At 44.8% G+C, this 23,335-nt stretch overlaps 2 long non-coding RNA genes across 2 annotated transcripts in view; one reads left to right on the top strand and one right to left on the bottom strand.

Annotated features, from left to right (window-relative positions):
- The first annotated feature begins 1,205 nt into the window (after positions 1-1,205).
- On the top strand, positions 1,206-21,964 carry LOC142827593 (uncharacterized). Its single transcript, XR_012902277.1, has 3 exons — positions 1,206-1,341; positions 13,189-13,256; positions 21,829-21,964. It is a non-coding gene; the product is annotated as an uncharacterized LOC142827593 (long non-coding RNA).
- LOC142827594 (uncharacterized) overlaps positions 7,923-23,335 on the bottom strand; it is a 66,916-nt gene continuing 51,503 nt past the window's right edge. The window contains exons 4-5 of the long non-coding RNA XR_012902278.1: positions 21,765-21,996; positions 7,923-9,386 (exon numbers count right to left, since the gene is read on the bottom strand). This is a non-coding gene — a long non-coding RNA (uncharacterized LOC142827594). The remainder of the gene's footprint in view (positions 9,387-21,764; positions 21,997-23,335) is intronic.

A 23,335-nucleotide genomic window follows, 5' to 3' on the forward strand; every position in this document is an offset into this window, starting at 1 on the left:
GCGGCATTTGCATTTCTGACTTGTCTCATTAGCGTCCCTTTTCCGGAAAAGGGTGCCAATGAAGACACAGCCAGTCTCCTTTGCCCTTTCTTTGGCTATATCGAGACTGCATCCCTCTGTTGAAATTGCTAATGAAGCAGGGATTTAAATATCCCCCACCTCATCAGCATAAACATGGCCACCACATTTTTTCAAAACTGAGGTGTTTTGTTGATTATAGGGCCATAAATGGGATTTAAAAAAAAGGGTTGCATGCAAGTTGAATTCTGATAGTAAAGAATCAGTTCAGCTAGTGAAGAATCAGTGTAAAAATTGGCAATAAGATGACCAATAGCAAAGAAAAATTGGTAGTATGACTTATTCACAGACTTTCCCAATGTCATTTTAGCCCCAGATATTAGAGTGATAAGGAAAGTATGGTAATATCTTTTATTAGACCAACCTCTTTTGGTGGGCATTTAAATTCATAACTCTTCTAGAAACAATGGACTTAACGCAGACACTGGTTTTATGGCTCATTACAACAATTTTGTATATACCCTATTGTCTGTTAATCCTTAATGCCCACTTGAGTTTAAGTAGTTTCCTACAGCGTGTACAAACCTCTTATGTTTAACAGTCTGTATTACTTTGTATTTAGCTCAGACACTCTGGTAACCTTCTACAAACCTGAAGAAGAAGAACTCTTTGAAGCTCAAAAGCTTGTCTGATCCACCAGCAGAAGACAGCCCAATAAAAGATTTTAATTTACTATCTTGTCCTCTTCAAAAACTAGCAGAAAGTGACTATCCAAATGAGGACAAAGATGATGCCATCTGACTGATACTTTCAACTTGAAATCCAATCTGTGTTTTAACCACCATATTAAAACATCAGATCTTACACGTGACCCAAATTACTTTTGTAAAACCAGTACATCTGACCAATGACATTTTCCCATTTTAAAGATTTTGGGCTGGGTCTACAAAAGGACATAATCATTTCAATGCCTCCCTTACAAGCTTTAGCCAAGTATTTAAGGTACTCACCCAGAATGCAGGAGACGTTGGTTTAAGTCCCCATTCTGCTTGATAGGAAGAAGGAACTTGAATAGAGTGTTCCCACCTCACAGGTGAGTGACCCAGCCACTGAACTATGAGCTATTGTGATGTAGGGCTCCCAGTGTCTCCTGTTGCAGCCATTCCAGATTGTACTATATTATTAAATACTAATTGGGGGTAAAGAGAGTATGTGAATGACTCTAGAGCCCTGTACTTAAGAGTGCTCTCTGAAGAGATGTGAAACCTCTTTTCAAATCATCTGTCAGAGAGAGAAACTGGACCACAAACTTCCAGATCCCAGGTAAGTTCCCTAACTACTGTGCTAAAGGCTATGCAGAAGGATACTACTCCTGCTGCTGCCTCCTCCACCTCTTCCTCGCCACACACACCCCTATTTTGTACAGAATTAGGCATGTTCAAAGCAGGTTAACCCAATCAGGTCCTGCAGGTGAGCTGGATGGGAGACTGTCTATCTTCACCTGGTTTCAGGATCATGCTAAGGAAAATTGATTAATTAGTCAGCTACACCCAGGACACAAGGACATGGAGAACAAAAATTGCAATCCAGTGCTCCGTTCCTATACCCTTCCTCTTATTGTTCCACAAACAGGAGGCAAGTGGCCTTCACATGAGAGCGCTGTGTCTCTGCAGCAGTACTCCCTTCCCAAATGCCAAGGACACAGCTTCAGTGGAGGTAGGTGACCATGGCACCACCTTGCTCTCTGTGGGAGTTTTCATTAATGATCTGTAGGAATTATCTAGGCACATTTTCTCCTATATTCTAGTTTGTGTTTTTCATTAGTTGTTTAAAGCACCAATGAGCTTAAAATATCAAAATACTTAAGGATCAGAAAGTTCCAAGTCCTGCTCCAAAACAGTGCATGTGCCATAACAAGTTTTCCAATGTTGTGCTGTTTACATTAAAAAATTTATCCTTGCTACCTAAGGTTTCAGTCACATGCTCTAGCACTATCCCCTAAGTGCACAAGCCAGACACCGGTTATATACTGTGAATTCAGTACCAATAAAAGAACTTCTGGTTGAAGGCATTTCACCCAGGCTTCCTACTCAGAGAGCAAAACTATCACTAACATAGAGCAGGTCAAGAAAATATATATAAAGTCAACCAATGTTGTATAAGGAAAACCACTGGCTGCTCCTCTGGGATTCATATGGATGTTTTGAGCCTTAGTATTTAGACTCCAGATAGGTATTAAGCATTCCTGGAGATGGAAATCCTATATCATGAAAGAGTAGAGTACCTGAGGGAAAGCAAACAAAATATTTGATTGAGGAGTGAACCTTGCTCCCATGTTTTGTACCCGATTCATTTCCTCTATAAAGAGGCAGGACTAAACTTGAGACCCTTTGTACATACCATACTCAGGAGGGAAAGATTTGGGGTTCAGTTTAAATAATGTATGATGTTTATATGAGGAAGTAATAACTGTGACTCAGATATTATCGCTTTTTTATTCGATTCACTAAAAGGTCAGTAAGTATAAATGACTAGGAAAGGAAATTTTACAAGAGGAAAAGATTCAAATCGTGCCACTTCCTGGCAACAAGCCTAGAGCAGGAGTTAAGCATTACATAAGCCGATTTTGCTTCAAAAACACTCATCTGAGAGTGATTGAACACTGAATAATATCGCAGTCCTCTTTCACTCACATTTAACAGAGGTCACTCTGAAGGCATAATTTATGCAGCCCAGGGTACACTTACATTCATATCTGATACTCAGGTTTTCTAATTTTACATTTAGATTAGGTGGCATACAAAGAAGTTTATGGAGTTCAAGTACTTTATACATATGAAAGTATTTGATCAAAGAAAAAAATGATAATGTACATTAGCACACAGTAAAGATGTCTGTTCACAATTTCACAAGAACTGGACCATGCAGATTGCCTTCCCCTGACAAGACTTTAAGAAAAAGCAGTATAACTACAAAGCAAGGTGCTAAGGAGAGTCCTTCCATTCACCCAAAACACAGCAAAAATCTTCACTGAGGGGCATCATGGAAGTCTGAACCAGAACTGTCAGCCCCAAAGCATAAATCTCTACCACTTAAGCTAAATGAGTAGCTCCAGCAGATAGCAGCAGTAAAAGTGTTCTGTGAACTAGCCACAGACAGTTAATACAAAATACACTTTAAACCTATATGTTAAAGGAAGGGAAATTATGACAGTAGTTAAATATACAGAGAAAGCTATCATCCAGCTCAAACAAATTAGTTAAACCCAGTATTAGAAGTTGTGTGATCTGTCAAAAGCTTTTCAAATAAACTTTAAAAACAACAAATGGTCTGATAGCATTAACAAAACATGTAGATGGTATCATGAGCTTTCATGGGCACAGCCCACTTCTTCAGATGACCAGAGTTTTGAGTTTAGGATATGCAGAGTCAAAATAAATACAGAAGAAGGGGGTGGGGAAAGAAGCTTTTCAGTTTGTCACCTTTCCAGTAGTTCAAAACAATTTAAAGATAAAGATGATTTTTTTCTCCATCTAAATTTTCTCCTAGGTCAACTGCATAGTAGTAAAGTTTCATAGTTGAACTTTTCATACTTTAATAAAATATTACCCTTACCTCTTATTAAATAATTGTATAACTTGGTGAAAGAAGATCTCTGAACCTTCTGCCATCAGGAGGGCCACCGCTTCACTTTTACTCCTCCAGACAAGGTAGTTCAGCTTTCTTGCCAAACCCCTGACGGCTTTGTTCTTAGGGTAATGAAAAGTCCATCTCTCAATATGGGGCTCTACACACCCCTTGGCCCAGGGATTCAAAAGCGGACATTGACACAAGCAAGCCTTCACCCCTCAGTACAAGGGCTTACAAACAGCTCTTCTTCAAAATCCCATTAGTAGAGTTTCCTGTCTCCAATCTTTTCATCAGTCTTGGGTTACCAGCTGAAAACACATTTCTTTGGATACTTTTCCAAGCATTTTGGCTGTTCTTCATACTCTTTGCCTGTAGAGATCCAAATGCAAGTCCTTCTCCATTTAGGTAGAAACACCCCTCCCCTAACAGGTATAGCAATTATCTTAAATATACACATTCATCCCAGATCCTTTGTGGCATATAGCTTCCATAGTCCCACTACACTACAAATCCCAGAATGCCTTGACACTAGAACCTGCCCTTAAAGGGTCAAAACACATTTCCTTATGCTTGAATACTATGTTTAACTGTTTTTGTACAACATTTTTGGAAGCGTCATAAGATTTGAGGGATTTAAGTAAAGACTGAAAATGTGAACTTTAACAGGAATATGATGTTAAACCATCCTCACCCAAGATAAAAAAATTAAATATAATTTTAACATTATAAAAATTAATGGTAATATGAATGATAACAATTACTTGCAAATAGCAACTGTAAATATTTTAATGGTGGACACTGAATTTAATAACATACCTTCAACATCCATCAGCTGTTAATGCAAATATACACACCTACAGACATCCAAACCATGCTATATTTCTTGCTTGATATCAAGAAAGCAACACACTCTATTTTCAAATGTCCTTTTCTTAAATGTTTCCAAATCAAATTTCCTCAAGCATGATTAAGCACAAAACCATCACTCAGGACTACCCATTTTCCGCATCTGAAGTTTTAAAAAGAACTCAGAGTTATAACATTACAGAAAAAGTGTTTGAACAGCAGAAAACAATATTACTTTGATGTTCATACAACTAAAAAACATTCACATGGATTTTCTGTTGAACGGTTCAAAAGAACTCAAATCTGGCTTGATAGTGGACTGAAATTTCTAGAGTGCCTCTATAATAGTTATAATCAACTGAAAAGAGGGGTTTAGAATTAAGTGTTAGCTCAGCCTAATCTACAACATTCCAGCAAGTATATGACACCAGGGAGTTCAATAAGCAAGCATCGCCTGTTGGCTTCACTCTGACTTCATGACTGACATCTGAAGTTGCAGTGGATGGTCATATTGTGACTGGATTAGTTTTCTGCTGCCATACTGTGTTTTCTGCTGGTCATTGCTCAATGTTTTATGGGAATCAAGCTGTAAGTCAGATCTACAAAAAGGCTAAAGGCAGAAAGCTGTATGCACAGTATTAAACCTTAAGAATGAGTTGAAGTGGTATGTAGGCCAGGTGATCTATTATCTCAACTTTTTAGGTGTAACAGCAGCCACCTTGACTCTGATATTTTGTACTACTGTAACCTCACATCTACTGGGTATGGTTCACTGTCCCATGTAGTAGTACTTAGGCCACTAGAGAGAGAAAGAATAAGTTTCTTCTACCGCTTTAACTGCGAGCTAGCTGGCTTTTAACACATGCTGTGGAGGCTCATGCACTAAGTTCCAGAGGTCCCAGGTTCAGCTCTGTCTGTCAGCACTACACTAGCACTTAAGAATTTGAGAACGCTCAGTATAAAAATGCATTTTTAATGTTCCCACAAATGAACAGATTCTTTCACAACATAAAGCATTAAGCTTAAATAATTAGAATAGTGAGAATTTAACACTAATAGCCCATCCAATCACAGGATAAAACATTTAGTCATTGGGTTGGAAAAAGAATGAGAATTAGTATACACTGTAAGAGGCAGTCTTGATGACAGAATGCTTGTCTAAATATACTAGACAAATAAGGGCTCAGAGAAAGGATACATCCCAGGTAAGGACCTAAGGCACAGAGGTTATGTCTACTCTGCATTGTAAATCTGGGACTGTAGAATTTGAGCTTGTGAACTCAATATTTCCCAGACCCGCACTGCATTGTAAGTCTGTGTTTACAATGGCTGGACTAGGATCTCCCCACAGCTATGCCAATGCCTTCATATTGCATGACAAAGACTTTTTGATTAGGATCTGTGACTTAACCTGCATCCACAAAGCAAAATGACAGGCTTTGGGCTCTGACATCTTCTTGCACAGCTCTTGGACTTAGGTTGAGAGTTCTTGAAGACCTAAATCAGACCAATAGAAGGGAGAAGTAGGCTCAAACCCTGAGCCAATATTCTGTTAAATTAGGGAATAAATGGCTTACTCAAGATCTCGCCAAAGATATGTGGATTTTGAACCCACCCATGATGTGGCTTAACCCCCAATCACCTGCAAGGTAAGGGATGGAACCCCAACTAATTATGCTACAGATTTGAGGGATAGCTAATTAACTTATTGCCTCTTGGCTGCAGGAGGTGGAGCTAGGCCTTAAAAGAAGACTGTGGAAGAAAACCACATATACATGCCTCTCCATAAAAGGACTGGGGTTAGAAACCCAAAGAAGTCCATCAAGGATGCCATTTTGGGAGGGTCGGGGGGCAGCAGCAGTGCTCTCCAGGACACAGCTTGCTTTTCATCCTGTTCCTGAGATGCTAAAGGAGTGAGGTGAAAGTGCTTCCATTCTGAGCATGCCTCTTACACCTGGCTGGTGACCTTCCTTCACCAGTCAAGTGTGAGAGGCATGCACAGAATGGAAGCACTTTCACCTCACTCCTTCAGCATCTCAGGAACAGGATGAAAAGCAAACTGTGTCCCAGACTGCATGGCTGCTGACCCCCAACTGTCCCGAAATGGCACCCTTGAAGGCCATGGACACAGGATTGGTACCATGTGGCAAGCCATAGAAAAAGGTACATCTTTCAAGAGAGGAATGTACATGCAGAGGAACGAAATTGTAAATGAAGCACGGATTTGAATTTCCCATGCTTCATTTGCATAATCACTTCTGGGCGCTATTTCTAAATACCCTATTTCAAAAAAAGAAACACTGTCTAGACGCAGTTATTTCGAAAGAAAACCCTTTTTTCGAAATTACCCTTAAGTAATGGTAATTTCAAAAGAAGCGTTTTCTTTTGAAATAACCACATCTAGACAGCATTTCTTTTTTCGAAATAGGATATTTTGAAATAGCGCCCGGACGGGATTATGCAAATGTAGCCCGGGAAATTCAAATCCACGCTTCATTTGCAATTTCATTCCTCAGCATTTGCATTCCTCTCTCGAAAGAGGAATGCAGTGTAGACATACCCAAAGAGAGCAAGACGTAGAGAAGAGAAGGCAGGACTCTCTTATGGGATGAAATTCACAGGAGCAGCTTCTGTGGGATGGGGCCCTGAGACAGTATTTGCAAGTGGAGAAGAAAAGACTTCAATGGCCCAAGAAGACAGAAGAATTATTTGTTTGAACTATTGTTGGGGCTTGACTGTAAAGGGCTGCACTGAGGTGAGAAAGCTGGAGGGTTGAGTCACTGAAGAGCTGGGGTCTGAGGAAGGCAGCCTGCAGGAGAAACTGGAGCCAAAGATAAAACCAACATCTTGCCCCAAAGCAAGGGGCTGTTCCAGGGTGAAAGAGCACTGCCACACCTTCTCTTCTGAGTCCTGTGCCAGAGCTTTAGCCACAATTCATCCCCTTTCCTCATTCAGGACTTTGTATTAGCACCATTGGGGAGGTATTTTTTTCCAAAAGAGTTATAGGCACCTCTGTGACGGACCGGGCCGTGTCTGGGCACAGCTGAGGGTGTCTGCTCAGGGCAAATTGCTCAAATCCGGGGCTCCTTACAGCCCCCAGACTGGTGACCTCTCCAAACAGGCCACAAACCAGTCCCACAGAGCGCTTCAGCTGCCTGCCTGAAGCCTCATGAGCAAAACCCCTCCGACACCCCAGCAATATCCGTGCCCCAGATGGCCACGGGCCTCATACACAGGTGGGGGGGTCCTAGCACCCAATCCCACCTACCCCGAACAAGTTCTGTCCAGTTCCAAGAAACCAGCCACAGATCCCTGGTCAATTTACCCTCTGGATCTTACCCACAAATCATGCTGGGCCAATCCTTTAGAATCTATATCTAAAGGTTTATTATCACAAGAAAGAAAAGCATGAGAGTAAGTTTATTAAAGAATAGTATGTTACATGCACCGAATCTCCCAGTCCTTGATGCAGGCTCTAGCAGAGATGTTACAGCTGCTGGTTTAAAAGTCCTTGTTGCACATCCTAGAATCAGGATGGGTTCACAGGTCTTTCCGGCTCTTCCATCCCTGCAATGCTGCCTCTGGGATGAAGTGCTGAGCTGAGAACAAGATGGCATCAACCACATGGCCTCTTTATACCTCTTTCCTGGTCCCTTCTTGGCTGTAGCAGGTCACCTAGCCAGCGGCCAATCTCTGTGTTCCCTGCTGGCAGTTCTCAGGTGACAGCCCCCATTCTTTAGGTGTGTCCTTGGCCCATTGAGTGCCATTGTCTCACAGGGCCTCGCTAATTAGCATGTCCACAGGCCTGGCCCTGCCCAATCTCAACCACATGCAGGGAAATCTTCAGTATCCATACAAGTACATGCTAATAATTGCACACACAGACATTATACAAACACATGAACAGCGTACATAGGGTTATCAGACAGTAAGCTTCTATTCAATACCTCACATGGCCCCCTTCTATACCATTTTTGGGGCCAACACCTCCACCTATGGGTGCATCAGTGATCTGGCTGCTCCCCTCAAGATCCAGTAACGTGACAACCTCACTTCACAAATTAATAACACAGGGTCCCTGTCCCACGAGGTGCATAACTGAACAATATATAACAGCAGTAGACAACACGTGGTTCCACCTGCTAACCACGGATCCCCTGCTACCCACCTCCCCCACATGCCTCACGCACTGGGGCACTAGAGCCTTGCACTTCCTATGCTTCTCCACTCAGTCCCAGCACTTTCAGAGGAATCAGTTGTTCATGGTATTCCATCTCTAGGAGGGAGGTTGAGGCATGAGGACAAAGCACAAATCAGGCAATTTACGGCTTCTCTGAAAGTGTAGGGAGGAGGAGGACGAACAGATATGTGTGGGACTCCAGCCCAGTGCACAAGAAGTGCATTGGGGAGGGGACAGCCAGCAAGTTCATGGGCTGCAAGTGGTACCCCAGTGGATCACAGGCCGCTACAGCCTAGTCTGGTGAAGAAGGGCCACTCATATAGCTCATCCACTATTCATGGTTGCCCATCCGTGAGATATAACAAAAATGAGACCAAAACAGGAGGGATGAGAGTAACAGAACTTTGCAGCTACTCAAACAAAGATGCATGCCCAGCTTGGTGGAGTTATTCCATAAGTACTTTAAAATGTAAGATAAATAAATGTCTTAAAAGATTTTCAACTTACTTGTTGTGGGCATTGCATTACAGTCAGGTCTCGAGGAGGACTGGAAAGAAAGATTGGAAAGGAGGGTAGGTAAAATGCTTGCTAAACCAATTTTGGGAGGACATTCTAGGTCCACAGAAAATTATGGGGAAAACACGATGTCATGTTACAAGAATTAACTTGACTCTTGGTGCTTCTCATGTGCCTTCTCTCGAAGATCTTGGTTCTAGAATAGAAAAAAAAAGTCTCTAGTGCTTCAGCCTCGAACCCCAGGCCATGATCCTAGTATTAAGAGGCCCTACTTTGTTTTTTTCTTGACCAGGAAAAGTAGTCAAGTCTAAGTGAGGCTTAGTTAATATATGATAGCTTTACCTGATCTGACCTTTACTAGTTTTCTCTGTAGATCCATAGTAGTTAGCCTAATTTTAGCTATTTATGTCCTACTCTAAGTTGTGCTAGGGCAATGAAGGAGAAGATTGGTACACACTCTGATGCCCAGAAGATTTAGTATAACATACATATATGGCACTTTTGAAGTGTTTTAAAAATAAAGATTAAAATAAAATAGTTTTTGAGCAATGTAAGGCTCCCGAATAATACATATCAATTAAAAGAAAAGAAAGTATCACATTTGGCAAACAAAACCCCATTTCTTTGAGCCCGTGTAAAAGGCTTATATGTTCTGCTTTTAAATCCAAGTACCCATTTACCAAACTCAGCCTCTCTCTTGATTGTTGAAAATCAGTCCAGCAAATTGGACTGAACTTATAAAAATAGTGATTTTACCCCTTTACAACAAAAAATTCAGTTATAATCAAGTAAAGTCCCCATTAAAGGTCAAATTTCACTTCTAGAGTTACTTAGAAAAGAAAATCTGTCAGAATCTGAGCAGTTGGAAGCAGTTATACAAACTGCTCAGCTGACAGAAACTGAAAATCACATGAAGAAAATATGACTGTGCCTATCAGCAGCATGGCTCAATATGCTGTTTCATGTAGAGGCCAGGTCTGTATTCAAGGAAAGGTGCTCTCACAGAGACATTGATCCTTTAGGATATATAACATGTTAGCTGCTTGACAGCGTCATGGAATGAGAGAAACTTGCAAACAAAGTGCCCTGAGCAACCAGCAGAAACTTTAGCAGCCCTTAGCACAGGTGGTAGTAAAAGCTGATAAATGTATGGAGCAAGCTTTCCCATTAGGAGTACTCAAGGGTGTCTGTAAACTATAAAGATTAGTCTGCTTGGAAGTTTACCTGTGAGCTTCTGTTGTAGATGCACAGTATATCATTATCTTTAGCCCATGTGCTAATACAGAAATAGTGCACACTGCATACACAATCATTGAGGCTTAGATATAGTCAGGGTATTTCTATAAAAGTCACAGACAGGTCAAGGGCAATAAACAAAACACTAATAGGCATATAACTTGTCCTTGACTTTTACTAAAAATACCCTGACTAAATTTCAGCTGCTGGGGCCCTGGGTTGATGTTGCTGTGGGAGGCCCCAGGGACTGACAGCTGGCTCTTGTTCTGGTAGGGGGCTTGAATGCCCCAGGCTGCTCACTGCTTTGAGGCCCCCTGGAGGGCTGCTCTGACAGTGTCTGGAGCTGGAACTGAGACTAGAGCTTGGGTGGCCCCTGAGAACAGCAGCACTAGCCATTGCTCAGGCATCCCCAGGACCAGCTGCCTGGGATGTCCCGTGCAGCTGGCTATGGGCCATGCAAGGAACTTGTCCTGGGGCCAGCTGCTTGGGCAGCCCTGGGATCGGCCACACCAGCAGAAGTCACAGAGATCCCAGAAAATAATGGAGTCCATGACTTCTGTGACCTCCAGGACAGACTTACAGGCTTAACAATGCTTCACACCTGACCCACAGACCTCCCACTCTTACACAAGTTACATTGACAATGTTTTGGTCCCCAGTACAGTATTTCTTCTCAAATTCCCATTTCATTTATTTCTGGTGATTCACATCAGCCCAACATTGTGTTATACACACCAAAGCCAAACCTTGAGCTCAGCAGAGAGTGAGCTCTCAGTCTCAATGTAAAACTTTTGTTTCAGCAACTTCAGTGGAACTCATGCTTACAGGAGTTTGATATCCTGCAGACATGTTAGTTGAATTTTTTGCTTGTGAATGGGAAGTACAGCCACTGTTTACCACCTGCCTAATGAACTCAATTCAGACAGGTACATGGTGAAAAATAGTGTTTTGAAGGACTGGCTGATCAGAACTGTAACTCTATTAACAGTTTCCTGAAGTTTCACTGAAAATGACAGTAATAACATTGTTATCATAGAACATGTCAGTTCCAATGAGGCAATTGTCTTGCCCAGTTGCTTTTCTGCTTGACATACTCATTTTGCTTTCTTGCATGAAAATATGTTTATTTATAAATGATTTACAATGTAGTTTTCTAACATCACAAATAAATTCTACTGATGTCTGTGGAGTAGTTTGTCAGTGAAAAGCACTGAAACTGGAATTCACAGGCAAATCCATTTATTGCAGTCTCCAATGGGTAGTAGTTAGATACCTGAACACAATTTGGCACAATTGGTAGCTTCTACTCAAGAGGAATTCACAAGTGAGCTAATACAAATATGTAAAAAGCTATTGCCAATCTCCATTAACTTTATTTCATAAAAACACACATGGGTAATCAGAAAACTCCATTAGCTTTCACTGCAAACTGGATGGTTTGTGATAGAAATGTAGCCGTGTTAGTCTAGGGTAGCTGAAACAAAATACAGGACTATGTAGCACTTTAAAGACTAACAAGATGGTTTATTAGATGACGAGCTTTCGTGGGCCAGACCCACTTCCTCAGATCAAATAGTGGAAGAAAATAGTCACAACCATATATATCAAAGGATACAATTAAAAAAATGAACACATATGAAAAGGACAAATCAAATTTCAGAACAGAAGGGGAATGCGGGGGGGGGGGCGGAGGGAAGGTAAATGTCTGTGAGCTAAAAGATAGCTTCCCCAATTATCACCTCTAATATCATTAGCTCACAGACATTTACCCTCCCCCCCCCCCGCATTCCCCTTCTGTTCTGAAATTTGATTTGTCCTTTTCATATGTGTTCATTTTTTTAATTGTATCCTTTGATATATATGGTTGTGACTATTTTCTTCCACTATTTGATCTGAGGAAGTGGGTCTGGCCCACGAAAGCTCATCATCTAATAAACCATCTTGTTAGTCTTTAAAGTGCTACATAGTCCTGTATTTTGGATGGTTTGTGACACTACCACTTACTACATCTGATTATATGCAAGAAAACAGAGGATCAGGTAATAGAATTAATGTAATTTTTTTTAATATACAATAAAGGATTGTGTCAAATTTCTATCCTGCCTACCTAAGAAATAAGATGGAAAATGGATTAACAAAATTTGATTCTCTTTATTTGATCTCTTTGGTTTTCTTCCTCTCTCTCTGACAGTGGTTGACAAGAAATGTTAACTTCAACACCTGTCTAAAGCATACATTTTAAATGCCTTAATCTATGCTTTTATTACTTAGCTTTTTGCAATCTGTTTATGCAGTCTAATCCTGGCCCTACTGAACCAACAACAAAACTCCCATGACTTCACTATTTTCTTCATTTTTTCTACATTCTTTAGATTTTTAATAGTGTGTCCCTTTTTGGTTTTCCACCTGCTCCTAAAAGCATCACAGGTTTTTCTTTTTCTTTTGCCAATTTTGATTTATGACAAAAAGTCCATTACTTTCCCCTGAAATGGAACAGACCTTGTATTTCATGGGCTGGTTAACAATACAGTAAGGAGATATTCCTCCCACTCCAACTGCATTCAGGAATGTGTAGCCTTCATTACAGATGCATTTACTGTTGTTATCTCTACTACAAGCATATCCAAAATTTATTGTGATCATGAATCTACTCTATGCCATCTTGTCTGAAAAATATTTCCTGAAGTGTCTTTTTTTATTTCTTTGGAAGTCCATAATGAATTCCTGTGATCTTCTCTGACCATATATTTCTTTCTTCTCAGTTTAAACTATGTCTGCAGTGGAAGTCAGAAAAAATCCTATACATTTATTGGGAAAGCACAAACAAAAGGTTAGTGGTTATCTTTTCAGATGCCTTTTGTATAATTTGTTTTAATCTTTGCCACCCTCATCACTCTTTTTACAATGTTTCTATACATCTACATGAGTCTCTTTTGAATTATCCCTCCTTTCATCCAGTTGTTCTTTATCTTCCTGCTTGACAAGCAAACTTCAGATGCAGTGAACAATGAGAACACTTCAAGCATGGTTTGCAAGAATAAAATACAGCATCTGAACCCAGACAGAACAAATGGTCCAGCCTCAATCTGTAAGGAGAACATGTTCTATATTTGGTGGATATATTTTCCCCACACAAACAGAATTCTACTGAGATAAAATACTCAAGCTATGAAGTGCAGTAAATATAGCACAATGCATTCAAAGCAGCAAAAATCCTCCAACATATCTGTTGACTGTCTGCTGTCAAGATTACTTCCAGTCAAACTGCAAACCTAGCAAAAGATAATGATAAAACATTTGCCAAGTGCCATTAAAGAAGTAAATATGCTCAAAGCTCATTCCACAAAATGAGCACATTAAAATATTCAGACTTCAAGAAACACACACACACATCCCCGGAACACTATTGTATTAGACCTTTTGAAGTGCAAAGCTGTTGTTTTATTACTCTTCTTGAATCCACTCTCTTCTTCCCTCTCAAGAGGCAATCCCCCTTCATTATTGACTCAGGGTAGAACAAAATATCACCAATCCAATGAATGAGCAGCATATTTATAGTCCAGCCCCAAAATACCTTTGAGTAGTATCATGTCATTTTGAACATAAATTGGAGTAAAAATTCACCCTCCTTCTCCAATAGGCCACAAAAGCCTGATCCCTCAATGCACATGTGGTCCCCGGCTTGTCTGGATCCAGCCCTTGGAGCTATGGGCTCCTACTCCCTCCCCCCCTCCTGCCCCACGGGGATCCCGCACTGGCACTCCAGCCTCTGTTGCACCCTGCCTGATTGATTTTTCTGTGGGTCACTGGTCCTCAGCCCAAAAAACATTCCCCACCCCTGCCATAAAGGAACAGGGGGAGACAGCATGACACAACACTGAGGCTAAGTCTAGACTGTAAGCTTCTTTCAGAAGAAGCTTTTCCGGAAGAGATCTTTCGGAAAAACCTCTTCCAAAAGAGAGCATCTACACAGCAAAAGCACATCGAAAAAGCTACCACTAAATGGACGCTATCTTGCATTTAAGCTGTGATTACAATGGACAGAGTGGCCACCAGAGCACCTGTGCCTTTTCCTCTTTCCTCTTCTTTCGAAAGAACTCCCTCTTCCCCATCCACACACACCTTTTTCTGAAAGAGCTGTTTCGGAAAAAGTCTTCTTCCTCATAGAAAGCGGTTTACCAATGTCAGAGAAACCCCTCTGTTCTTTTGATTTTTTTTTTAAAGAACACGATTTCCGTGTGGATTTAACGAGTTTGTGTCAGAAAAACACAAACAAGCTTATGCTCCTACACTTCAGTTAGTCTATAAGGTGCCACAGGACTCCTCATCGCTTTTGTCAGAAAAACAGTTGTTTTTCTGAAAAAACAGCAGCGTAGACATACCCTGACACAGTAAAGAGGAAAAACAAAAATGTGAAAGGAGCAATTGGACCAAATATACAACGCAAGAAGAGTGCACAGCGAGGGAGTGAGCAACCAACAAATCTTTATACAAGGGAAGTTTGTCAATGTTGCAGAAGATGCAGCAAGATACCAAACCACAGCTAGCAACAATGTCCTAAAAGAGGGCAGTTTAGAAGAGGAATGGGAGTGGGGGCTACACTTAGCATTCTTTAAAATTAAAGCAAAAAAACACTCCCTGAGAGAAACAAAACGTCAACAACAGAATGAGCTGCTGATGCCCAGTGACAGAATGAGGGCTATTCAGTTTATTGCACCCAATGCAGCATGTATGATTACTTCCCCTATAGGCAGGTGGCATATGTGTGCATTCAGTGCAAGGAGTTCCTGGCCCTCAGAGACTGTGTACAAGTTTTAGACACCAGAGTGACTGAACTGGAGGTGCTAAGAGAGACACAAAGGAACACAGAAGAGACTTTCTGGGACATGTGATTAAGGCAGACATCTCTGAGGGGAGGGGAGATTTCATTGTGTGATAATAAAGAGGAGAGGGTAGAAGAGGTTCAAATACAAATAGGATCTGATAAGAAACATAAAAATGAAATTCCAACAGTGAAATGAAAAAGAATTCTTTTCAATTACATATTGTAATGGCAGACAGCTGAAGTGTGGCACTTTTTTAAAACAACTTACATGCAAGAAGTCTAAAGAATAAGATGGATGAACTAGAGTGTCTTATATTAGATGACGATATTGATATAATAAACACCACAGAAATTGGTGGAATGAAGATAATCAATGGGACAGTAATACTAGGGTAGAAAATATATCAGAAGGACAAAAGAGGTTGGGCAGGTAGAAGAGTGAAAGAAAGCATAGAATCAAATGAAGTAAAAATTTTAGATGCACCAAATTGTGCCATAGAATCTCTAAGGAGATTAATTCCATACACTGTTACGTCTACACTGGCATGAATTTCCGGAAATGCTTAAAACGGAATACTATTCCGTTTTCAGTTTTTCCGGAAAAGGAGCGTCTACATTGGCTGTGGAGTTTTCGTGATAACAATGCGCTTTTCCAGAAAAGTGCGTCTAAATTGGCGGCGCGCATTTCCGGAAAAGCAAAAGCCCGGAACCATTTTGAAGAGGCAAAGGCCACCAGACCTTTCCGGGGGCGGGGCCAGAGCTCCGTCCAGACGCGTGGTTAAAGGGGTCTCGCCAGGCAGCCATTGGTCTCGTGCTCCCGTGCCTTGGGACCTCTGGCAGGGACTGGCACCCTTCGCAGGGTCGGTGGTTGCCCTGTGAGTTTTGGGGACACCACCCTTTGGCCCCCCCATCAGCTTTTCCCAGCGTTTTGTTTTGTCTGCCCTGCTCTGTCTGCTATGGAGCCGTGGGTGGCCATGTACCTGCTCGGGCCCCTGTTGGACCTGTACAGGTGCCTGGAGCTCGTGCTGCAGGCTGGTGCCCTGCTGTACACATACCAGGAGGCAGAGATCACCTTGGACTCCCTCACCAGGGAGGTCCTGGCAACTGGGTGGCATCAGCACCCCACTGTGGAGAGGCCCATCTGGACTTTGGAGACCAGCACCGACTGGTGGGACCGGGTGGTCCTCGGATGATGGGACGACTACCAGTGGATCCGGAATTTCAGAATGAGAAAGCGGTCCTTCTTGACGCTGTGCACCTGGCTCACCCCCGCGCTGCAGAGAACCGCCACCCGGCTGCGGGCACCCATCCCCGTGAACAAGAGGGTTGCCATCGCGCTCTAGAAGCTGGCCACACCGGACAGCTACCGCTCGGTGGCACACCAGTTCGGGGTGGGAAGATCCACTGTCGGAGTGATTGTCATCGAGGTAAGTCCCAGGGGGAGTGGGATGGGGGGAGGGTGCTGCATTCCAGTCCCAGGGACAGCCAAGACTCCAGGGGTTTGGACCGTCCCTCCCTTGCACAGGCCCACTGGTGGGGGGGGGGTGGGGAGCCCTGGGGGCCCTGGTGTGTGTGTGTGTGTGTGTGTGTGTGTGTGTGTGTGTGTGGACAGAGGGAATCAAGGGGGGGACCCAAGGGAGCGCACACTCACCCCTGGCTGTATGTGATGTGTTCCCTTGTGTTTCTCTGCACCCTTCTGCAGGTTGTCCACGCCATCAATGATGTCCTGCTCCCGCGAATCATCCGCCTGCGCGACTTGGATGATACTATGGCTGGCTTCGCTGCCCTCGGGTTCCCCAACTGCGGGGGAGCCCTGGACGCCACCCACATCGCTATCCGGGCCCCAGAGCATCGAGCAGCCCATTTCATGAACCGAAAGGGGTACTGCTCCATCATCCTGCAGGCCCTCATGGATCACCGGGGCCACTTCGTGGACATCAACGGGGGCTGGTCCGGACGGGCACACGACGCCCGCATCCTCCGGAACTCAGGACTGTTTCGCAGGTTGGAGGCGGGCACCTACTTCCCCCGGAGGGACTTGACTGTCGGGGATGTGCCTATGCCCATCTGAGTCGTCGGGGACGCGGCCTACCCCCTGATGCCCTGGCTCATGCAGTCCCACACGGGGCAGCCGGACCAGAACCGGGCCCAAAACCCAGTGGAGCTGGCCTTTGGACGCTTAAAAGCCCACTTCCGTTGTTTGCTCACCCGTCTCGACATGGGTGAGCAAAATGCAACGGAGGTACTGGCCGCGTGCTGCGTGCTCCACAACATTCCTCCCTGCATGGGTGGCAGCTGAGGCACAGACCTTGGACCAGCCCGACACAGCTGCCATCCGCCAGGCACGCCAGGAGGCGATGCGCATTAGAGAGGCCCTGGTGGACATGTTTGCCCAAGCCCCATAGTAGGGTCGCCTGGGTCACCTCAGACTACTCCATCCCATCTCCTACCCTTCCCCAGCTCCTCCCCTTACCTCCCTCCCCCCCAATAGTAAAGCGTCGGGTCACAGCACATCGGCCGTCATCGTGACTGTTCGTCGGGTGCGTCGGGCGTAGTTAGGGTTTTTCTTTTAAGTTAGGCTAGGGTTTAGGCCACCATCGCCTGTCCTGAAGAACAGCCAACAGGATTTGGGACTTGTGCAGAAGGCTCATGTCAGTGCCATCTTCGACGGATCTCCTGGCTCTTCCTCTCCTGAGGCCCGGAAGGACCAAAGGATTGAGGTGGCCAGCTTCACTGTCATCTTCTGTCGAGGGATCTCCTGGCTCTTCCTCTCCTGAGGCCCGGAAGGACCAAAGGATTGAGGTGGCCAGCTTCGCTGTCATCTTCCGTCGAGGGATCTCCTGGCTCTTCCTCTCCTGAGGCCCGGGAGGACCAAAGGATTGAGGTGGCCAGCAACACCATCAATCGTCCTCCCTGCACCTAGACTATGTTTCAGAATCTGTACTGTGCATCTTTTAACCATTTGTGCTTGTTTGTTGCTATGTAACTATAGTTTGTGGTTTACATCTTTACTGAAAAGTCTCAGTATTTCTTTATGCGCCACAAACCAATGACCACTGAAAAAGCCCCTCCCCGCCCCCGGTGATAGAGTCATGAATTTGTTGTCCACAGTTTGTAACCCTGTTAAATTGAAGTGGGTAATTGGCATCTCACATCATTTCTTACAGTTACTAGAGGAACACAATAACCACACAAAATTCAAGTGAAAACAGAACTTTTTATTTACAAAGGAGGGGGGAGGGAACCTTTAACTGGAACGGGGGGGACCTTTAACTGGGAGAGGGAGGGGGGGACCTTTAACTGGAACGGAGGGGGATCTTTAACTAGGAGACTGAGGGGGGGGACCGTTAACTGGGAGACGGAGGGGGGACCTTTAACTGGGACGGGGGGGGACCTTTAACTGGGAGACGGAGGGGGGGACCTTTAACTGGGACGGGGGGACCTTTAACTGGGAGACGGAGGGGGGGCAGTTACTGGGACGGGTGGCCCCTGTGAGCACCCCTCCGGGGGCGGACCTGCCCACGCTGGGCAGACCGCGTCGGGGCAGGCTGCACGGTGAGGTGGCCACGAGTAGGGGCACGAGTAGGGTCAGGGTCAGGAGCAGGGGCAGGGAGAGGAGCAGGAGCTGGGAGAGGAGCAGGAATAGGAGGGGGCATGGGCTGTGCTCTGGGAGGGATGGCGGGGGCATGTGGTCCGGCCATGACATAGTGGATGGCATGCACTAAATGTGCCATCAGGGTGCCCATTGTGGCGAGCATCTCGCAGCATTCCTCCAGGAAGGCAGCCCAGCCCTCCTGCCACCACTCCTGGTCCCCCTGCACCCGCTCCGCAATTGAGGTCTGGATCCCCTCCACCGCGGTGACATGACGGCGGAGCAGCTGGTCCCGGTGTCGGAGCCTCGGCCTCCGGGCTTGGGCAGCTGGGGGTGCCGCTGCTGCTGGAGTCGCGGGTCTGGTGCTGGGTCCTGCTACAGGGAAGAGAACAAAGGACGGGTCAGTCAGGCAGGCCGTCCACTGTCCCCACACCTCATGCCCTCCACCCCGGAGCCCAGGTGACCGCACAGTTGTGTGGCTTGGGCCCACTCGGTTCCCCTCCTGCTCCCGTGTTGTATGTTGGCAAGGAGGACCACCCCTGGAGTAGGGTCCTCCCTCCAGTATTGTAAGCACCGGTCTGTATCCTGGCTCCATGGAGGGCGGGAGGGTGCTTGTGCTGCGTTCACCTGTGGAACTCCCTGCCGGTGGAGACTGTGAAAAGCTTTGGGCTAATCACTGGTGTTTGACAGGGAGCGAGATGCATCCCCACAGCAGTGCCTGGGAGCACACCTGTCAGTGGCGGTCTGGGCTCTCAGATCCCCTCGCGTGGGATATCTCCTGGACGGAACCAGAAGAGTGACTGGGTGGGGGGATGTCCCATCCTTGCAGCAAAACTCAGGGGCCCTTCTCCCTCCCACTATCCCTTCTGCAAGCCCGGTAGCCCAGGGACAGGTGTGGCCATAGTGGGGACTTCCCTCGGGGAACCTGCCAAGGCACCGGGAGCAGGTGAGGGGCTTGGTGGGGGTCCACGGTCACAGGACTGTGACACTGCGCTTTTCCCAGGAGCAGCTGGCTGTGCCTCACAGCCAGGCATGGGACAGTGTGCCGTTCTCTGTGCTGCACCCTTGGTGGAGCAGCGGGCTCTGGGCTGAGTCCCTGGGGCCCTGGCCGGTTCCAGCCAGCATCCACTCTTCCCCCTGGTCCCGCCGAATGTGTGTGAGCAGCACGGTCCCAGGCGTGCCCTGCAGCTGCCTGCCACAGCCACCTGCCGCTCGGTCACCAGGCTGCACGTGCTCCTAACTGCCTCATGCTACGCAGCGTGCAGCTCACGTGGCCTGAGTGACATGCTCTCTCCCTCCCCCCTCCGGGCACCTGGCTCTCCCCCCCCCACCTTCCGCCCCCCGCCCTTTGGGAGTATAACCTGCAAAGACTCACCAATGGGTTCCTCCCCGGCCTCAGAGGAGCTGCTGGAGGGGGCCTGCTGGGTGGCAACGCTGGCCTCCTCTCCTGACGCGCCGCCACTGTCCTCTCCCTCCTCCGGCTCGGTGGGACAGTTGATGGGGGGGTGCTGGCAGGTGTCCACAGGGACAGCTGGGGCTTGCGGGGCTGGCTGGCCCAGAAATGAGTTCAGCTGCTCAAAACAGGGGCAGGCATCGGGTCCTGCTCCCCTCCCCTCCGAGGCCCGCACGTGCCCCAGCCGCAGCTCCTTCACCTTCGACCGCACCTGCTCTCAGTTGCAGCCGGGGTGTCCTTGCTGGGCCAGGTTCCGTGCCAGACGGCTGTATACGTCTGCGTTCCGGCGGCGGGACTGCAGGTCATGGAGACCCTCCTCCTCCTCCCACAAGTCCAGGAGGGTCTCCAGCTCCCTGGGGGTCCAGGATGGGGCCCTGCATTTGTGGCCCCTGGGGGATTCCTCCCCTGCCCCGAGTGACGGTGGCTGACCACCCGGAGCTGCCATGCCTGCGCTGTGAGGTGGCTGGGCAGCACAGTTGGCACATGGCAGAGCTGGGAAGGGTGGTCTCATGTGGGCTCCTGCCACGTGCGGCCATTAGCGTCCGCGCTCTTTAAGACCTCGGGTTACCCGGAAGTCCGCGGGGTCTCCCGCCGTCCAAACTGCTTTTTTCCGTTTCTTCTGCTTTTCCGGAAAAGCTGTCTACACTGGCCCTTTTCCGGAAAAGCTTTTCCGGAATACGGACTTATGCCGAGCGGGAGCAGAATAGTGTTTCCGGAATAGCGGCTGATTTTGTACAGTAGAGCATCATTGCTATTCCAGAAATTCAAGGGCCAGTGTAGACAGCTCACAGCTTATTCCGGAAAAGCGGCTGATTTTCCAGAATAAGTGGCCCAGTGTAGACACACCCTAATAGTAAGAATATAGCAGCCAGGATACATTACCAACTGCCTGACCAGGATGGGGATAATAACCATGAAATCATAAGAGAGATTAGAGAATCTATAATTTAAAAAACAAACAAACAATAATAATGGGACATTTCAACTATGCCCATATTGACTGAGTGCATGTGAGCTATGGAAGTGATGTAGAAATAAATTTTTGGACGCCTTAAATTATTGTTTCTTGGAATATCTAATCCTGGAACCCACAAGGGCAAAGGCAATTCTTGATTTGGTCTTAAGTGGAGCACAGGATCTGGTCTAAGTAGTAAATATAGTTGGGCCACTTGGTACACTGTTTAAATTAAATTTAACATTCCAGTGGCAGAGAAAACATGACAGCAGCCCAACACTTAAAAAGTGGAAGCTAAATTTTAATGAGGAAAATAGAAAGGAACATAAACTATGGCAGAGGTATAAAAATATAATCTTCACTTTTTTGGGATTTCTTGAAGAGCTAGTCAAAGACACAAATGTAATGGCAAAAAATAAAAGTACATCAGAAGCAGAAAGCCTCTGTTGTTAGGCTAGCATGAATGTGTCTGTAAGATGGAAATTGCACTCCCAGCTCCAAATGTAGGCATACCTGGATTGGCCACAAATTCATCAGTCTCTCTGGTGCTCCACAGTGTCTGTATTTATCCTTCCAGATCACATAACTTATTTCCAGCATAGCCTGCACTTCAGAGAAAATTCATCCTGGCTTCTTGCAAGAAGGAAAACAACCATTGCAGATCACAATGCTGCTCCATTACTGGTCATCACAGAATTGAGGCACAGAGGCAGTTTGGACAGACCTGGTTCAACACATCACCAATCTGAAACAAAAATGTTCCAATTTGATTTAATAAACCAAAATGAAACGTTTAAATGAGTGAATATTGAAATATTGTTAAAAAGTCAAGACAAAATGCTGACATTTCTGAATCAAATGTTTTCAGAGCTTTTCAATCTGCCACAAAAAATTTTTTTTTGCCCAATTTGGGACAAAAAAATATTGAGATGTTGGAATTTCTTGCAAGATGGAATTTCTGATTTTCAATCATCTCCTTTTAGTTCACATAATTGGGTTAAATAAATAAACTTTTTAAAAGCATATTTATCAGAGAAAAATATTAGTCCAAGGAGTCTCATAAACTAACAGTGGAAATTACATTGCTTGTGATTTTAAGCAATGGACTGGACAAAACAGAAGACAGTGTACTGTAGGGATCAATCTTGCATTTGAAGGGAAATGGAGTGGAAGATTTAATAGGCTTTTTTCCATCTAATTTGTGTACTTCATAACATTCCCTGCATGTAAATCATCCATTAATATTCCTCAAATTTGAAATATATGTGATTAATTTGGGTTAAGATAAAAATGGAATATAGTTCATCCAAATAAAAACCAATCAATCTTTTATTACACCTTTTTTGCTACCAAATTTGAAACTCTCACACACGAGTGGTTTCAGCATGAGCAGCTCTAGTTGAACGAAATAACATTTCTGTCTTTATCACCAGAGTTCATTAAAATAGGAAATTGGTACATTTGTTAGTCTAAGCTGTATAAAATATAAAATAAGAGCTGAAAGACATGCACTTTTGTGCCAATAATTTTTAAAGTACTTTACAATGGGCTTGATTCTCCTCACATAAGTTTATGTAAATTAGCTATGGTTCCACTGAAGTTACCAGTCTAAAACAAGGGTAAGAATAGCATCAGGCTGTACATTTGCTTCTAGGCTGGCTGAACATGATACATAATATAGTATGCCACATCACATAACAAAACTTTATTTACATTAGAAATATGGAGACCAGAATTTTCTAGTCCTGGTAATATGAGCTAAATTGTTTATAGGTAATGGTAACCCTGCATGTAATTAATGTACCCTTTCAGCATAGGGCTTATGAGATATTTCAAGAAAAGGTAAAACAAAATGACATTTATTTCACATTGGATACCTTTCTAGCAATACTTTTTTCCCTACTGTGGCTAACATTAAAAGGAATCATGTGGCTAAATTGCCCATGTAACGTGCTCAAAATTACCACAAATGTGATGTCAGGGGTTAAAGTAAAAGAGGGGAAAAAGCTTTCTCTCTCTTCTGCTAAAACAGAGGGATTGTCCCTCCATCCCTCTCTAGCTTGAGGAAAAAGCACTCTTTAAAG

Source organism: Pelodiscus sinensis, chromosome 3, assembly GCF_049634645.1.
Source record: "Pelodiscus sinensis isolate JC-2024 chromosome 3, ASM4963464v1, whole genome shotgun sequence".
NCBI classification, from domain to species: Eukaryota; Metazoa; Chordata; order Testudines; family Trionychidae; genus Pelodiscus; species Pelodiscus sinensis.